This window comes from Echinops telfairi, unplaced genomic scaffold, assembly GCF_000313985.2.
Source record: "Echinops telfairi isolate 266 unplaced genomic scaffold, ASM31398v2 ScPeMD7_7467;HRSCAF=8505_1, whole genome shotgun sequence".
NCBI lineage: Eukaryota > Metazoa > Chordata > Mammalia > Afrosoricida > Tenrecidae > Echinops > Echinops telfairi.
In genome coordinates this window covers 37,093,026-37,098,156 of record NW_022111368.1, presented here as the reverse complement: position 1 = coordinate 37,098,156, position 5,131 = coordinate 37,093,026, and positions in this window count along the sequence as shown.

Below are 5,131 nucleotides of genomic sequence, written 5' to 3'. Positions count from 1 at the left end.
CAATGAATGTACAAATGCGCTTTACACATTGATGTGTGTATGGATTGTGATAAGAGTTGTATGAGCCCCTAATAAAATGATTAAAAAATAAAAAGTAAACTAAATAAAAATTAAAAAAAAAAGACTTGGGATAGAAAAAAAAAGTCTGAATGAGGAGGGTATATATTTAAAAAAAGATGCTACTTGAGACAAGACTGTCTTTTAGCCAATGCCTTTGTATCAGGGTGGCATGAATGTATCACAGAACTTTGTTCTAAAGGGAAGAAAGAATTGTAGAAACCATGAAAGAGAAGAGAATATCAATTTATGATATATGATTTCATCTTCTCAAGACCAAGATAATATTGAATTCCAGAAATACTTATAATTTCACTTTTGTAATAATGGTTGTAAAATAAGTGAAAATAATAAATACATTTCATGATACTCTGAACAGATACCTAAAATTGTTACTTGAAGTTTGGCATTTTATTTTTTAAAAACCTTTCAAAAGTCAGATATAAAGGAAAAAATCCTTAACCTGATAAAGGCCATGTTAACCAATCCAAAAACATTATATGAAACTGGTACAAATTCTGTTTATCCGAAAGAAGATTAGGAATGCCTTACTATCTTCATATGGTTTAAGGTTTCCTTTATACTAACAGTTGAGAAGTATAAACTATGCAGCCTAGGAAAGAAAAAAGACAATTGTAATATCTGTGGGTGATACCATCTACATAATAAATCTAAGAGACTCTACATCAAATCAGAACTGTGAGGTGTTCTGAATTTTATGACAAATATTTCAAGGAGAGGATAATCAATTAAATGTAATTGGAATAAATCAATTGATATGAAGAATGAACAATGAATGGTTGATTTGTCCTTGTGAAGACAATTGTCGTCCCAGACAAGCACAATTGCTTTCTTTTAAAAAAATTAATTAATTTACTTTTTAAATCATTTTATTGAAGGTTCTTACAGCTCTTATAACATTCCATCCATCAGTTGTATCAAGCCTATTTGTACATATGTTGCCATCATCATTTCCAAAACATTTTCTACTCGAGCCCTTGGTATAAATTCCTCTTTTTCCCTTTCCTCTCCACCCTCCTGCCTTTGTAAATCCTTGGTCAATTCTATATTATTATTTCATATCTTACACTGTCCATTGTTTCCCTTCACCCACATTTCTGGTATTCATCCCCTTCATGGGGCAGAAGGGTATATATTCAACCTTGTGATGGGTCCCCCCTTTCTCCCTCATCCCCCTTCCGACCATCCCCCTACCCTCAAGATATCGCTACTCCCACTACTGTACCTGAGGGGTTTATCTATCCTGAATTCCAGGTGTGGAGCGCTCTTAACTGTACCAATGTGTGTTCTCTGGTCTAGCCAGATTTGTACCAAAGAACTGGGTTATGGTAGTTGGGGGAAGAAGCATTCAGGAACTAGATGAATGATGTGTGTTTTGTCAGGGCTATGCTGCAGCTTGGGTGAATGAACCCTTCCTTATAAGCCTTCTGTGAGGGGATATCCAATTATCTACAGGTGGACTTTGGGTCTCCACTTCACCATATCATTTGCATCAATATAGTTATTTGTTTGGGATCTTTTGATATTTGATACCTGATCTCATCAACACCTCATGATCACACAGACTGGTGTGCTTCTGCCATGTGGGTGTATTTGCTTCCCTGCTGGGTGGCTGCTTGTTTAACTTCAAGCCTTTAAGACCCCAGACACTATATTTTGATAGCCAGGCACCATCTGCTCTCTTCACCACATTTGCTTATGCACCCATTTTGTCTTCAGCGATTATGTCAGGAAGGTGAGTATCAAAGAGTGTCAGGTTGTTAGAACAAAGCAGCCGTTTGTTAAGGGAGGTCTTGAGCAGAGGTCCAAAATCCATCTGCTATCTTAATACTTAACATATAAATATATGTACATTGGGTCTATCCCTTTCATTTTAAATTTGTATATTTACATATATACATGCTGATTTCTGTGTAGCAAATATTTTTAAAGGAAACAGAAGAATATAAACTGAGTTTTCTCAAAATTTTCAAGGAATATTATTATAAAGGAAACTGGAAATTTATAGGAGTATCTGGAGAAAATATAAATGTTGGCTTGTGTGTGTGTGTGTGTGTGCGTGTGTACTGTAGAAAATCTCAGATATGACATATAAGGCATAGAAAAGGAGAGATGAGAACACCAAAGGTAGTATATTATTCAGAGGTAGGAGCAGATTACATTTATTTTAATATTAATTAAATTAGATTTTATGGCTTCAGATATGCATGTGTGGTTAATGTTGGAAAGTGGGAGGGAATATATGAATCAGAAAAATACATGGGATACCTCACATACACAGACAGTTTAATTAAAATCTAATAAAAAATAAATAAACTGTAAATAAAATGGGGTTGTGAGCACATGTGTTGAGATACTTTCTTGAATCAAAGGCAGAAAGGACACTGAAGGAATAAAGAGGTGGAAGAATAAATAATGAGTTCTAACTCAGTTTGTAGAAGCCTATGGATGACCGTGGAACCTCAAAATCCATGTGCAGGATCTCCAAATGGATGAAGCCTCTGGTGAGTCCCCTCTGACCATCGTCCAGGGATGTGAATAGCCTTGCTATTAAAAACAGCCGTGTAAATTCATTGTGGCCAATGGAGTTAAGTTAAAATGTAATAGCTTATCTTTAATCTCCCTTTTGACCCATTTTAAACTTTCCATTTTTATTATTTTCTGTTTTCATTTTGAATGAGATTGTCTCTTTTGACTAGTTATTACTGTTTGTTTGCTTGCTTGCTTCTTGATTATATTTCTGTGACTTTCTGTATATGAAATCTAGGATAGGTAAATCCACAGACAGTAACAGAATTAATAATGACCGAGGGCAATGGCAGGGGAGGTTTGGGGGGAAATGGTGAGTTAGCAATAATGAGCGTGAGAATAAAACATTCTGAAATTGATTGTGGTGATGATTCTACAACTCTTCTTAATATGATTGAACTCTTAAGTTGAAAATAATGTAAAGTATTTGCCAATAAAACTATTTTTAAAAATTTTAAAGAAAAGTGTTTCCATATTTCTAACCAACTTGCCTATCTTCTCTTACCTAGTAAGTGGGAGTCATGCTCCATTTTGGAGAGTAAGGTAAGCAAGGCTCTGGAATTATATTCTGAATATAGTTGATGAAGCCTGAAACAAATTCAAGACAGGGAACAGACACACGCCTGGGGACTGGAGAGCATAAATCGTTAGTGACACAGGTCGGCCTCGTTGCATGCACTTTCTCAACGGTGTCAGGTGCCAAATGAAGTAGCAGAGAAACGTCGGGGTGTGGGTGCAGTTTCAGCCCCCCTGATGAACCTGAGCGTGAACCAAAGGCATTGAGAGTGGCAGCGAGTGAACAGACTGTGCGTGAAACACAGGGTTTCTTTGTGCTGATCAGTAGAGCTTAGCGGATTTCTTTACTTCATATACGAGCTCTAATCAGGGAAAAGCCTCTAAAGACACAAGAATACTAAAGGATAGGGACTTTGAAATATTATTTTATACTCTTTTATGGTTTTAATTATTCTCATTTTTATTTTGTGTGATAAAACATAATCATGTGAAATACATGCAAAGGTTTCCTCTAATCCATCTGAAAATTGTTATTTCTTCATCTATCTTACTCTTTTCAGGGCTTTTGTGAACAGTGTGTACCCCTTGGAAGTTTTAGTGTAGTAACCTTAAAGACGATTGTTCTTTTTCTGAAGTACTATCTTTATTCAAGAATATATTCTGCTTTCATTTCTTTTCACAGTAAAATCAACACAATGTGGTCAAATGAAGTAAATATTCACTCAAGGTTTAGCTTAATGGAGGAGGACTAAAATGGGGGCAGCCACTTATAATAGATTTAACAGAATAATTATTCTTTTACAAAATATTATCTTACATATAATGTAATGTAACTTCCCCCTAGGGGGAAATGTAACTATAGGACCACCCAAATAAGATCTCTCTTAAGGGTCTTAAAATTTGGACAGTTAACTTTATATTTTATAATTCTGAAACACAATCCAAAAATTATACAGGGATCTCTTCTCCTATTTCTCTCTGAAAGAATCATAGAACAGTAGTATATTAGGTTTCATCCCTGGGATACTCCTAACATGCAGATCATATCATGTTCTTTGAGATTTCTATGAATGTATATGCATTTATGTGTGTGTGTATGTACCTAAAACGTTTTAAATCCTAGTATATTCATTATATTTGTGGATCTTTTTGACTCAAGTTAGTTTGGGGGGTTAACGCTGTTAATTATGTATGATAAATAACTTTTCTCATCAGTTTCATACCACACTGTTGTGATGGATATATTGCCTTCCATAATAGGTTGCATTGCATACAGTGTAACAATCCTGTAACTAAGGTGTACATATGTGCATGAAGTCTTAGGTCCGGGGCTCGGAACACTGTGAAAGGAGGCTGGAAATTGGGCTCTTTCTGTCAATAAATTAAACGTCAGGATTAGGGTGAAATGGCAAATGGCATGCTGTACATCAGGCGAGGAGAAAAGGGAGGCGGAAGAGGAAGAAAAAGAAGATGTTGATGTAGCTGTTGAAACTACTTAGATACACACATAGCTCATGAGATTAGCTCTCTTGATCTGAAGGCTGGAGCGCCCTGGCTTTGTGGGACCGACCTGCCTATTAGTGTAACAATGTCCCAGAGGTTCGGTGGAACGCACTGCCTCCAGTTCTGCGAGCTGTGCGCACACATGTGTATGGCCGGCCGAGGTGCATCGATTGGTCTCTGTTCCCCTGGGGCAGCAGCAGAAGGACACTGGGAATCAGCAATCTGAGAAAGAGTGACACTGCAGGTCTGTGTCCCCCATTTTCAACTGCTTCCTTTGTCACTGAGACCAGAACAGTGTGGGGCTTGACAATCATTAGTGAATGTTTCGAGCAAAGATTCAATAGGCGTGTCATAATCAAAAAGGGAGAAAATGTAAAACAGAATTTCAAATTTCCTATAGAACCCAGGTTCACTGAGGTAAGAGAACCCAAATTTCTTACACCAAATTATTTCCTGAAGCACATCCAAGCTAAACATCAATTTTACTGAAGTAATAAAGAATGTT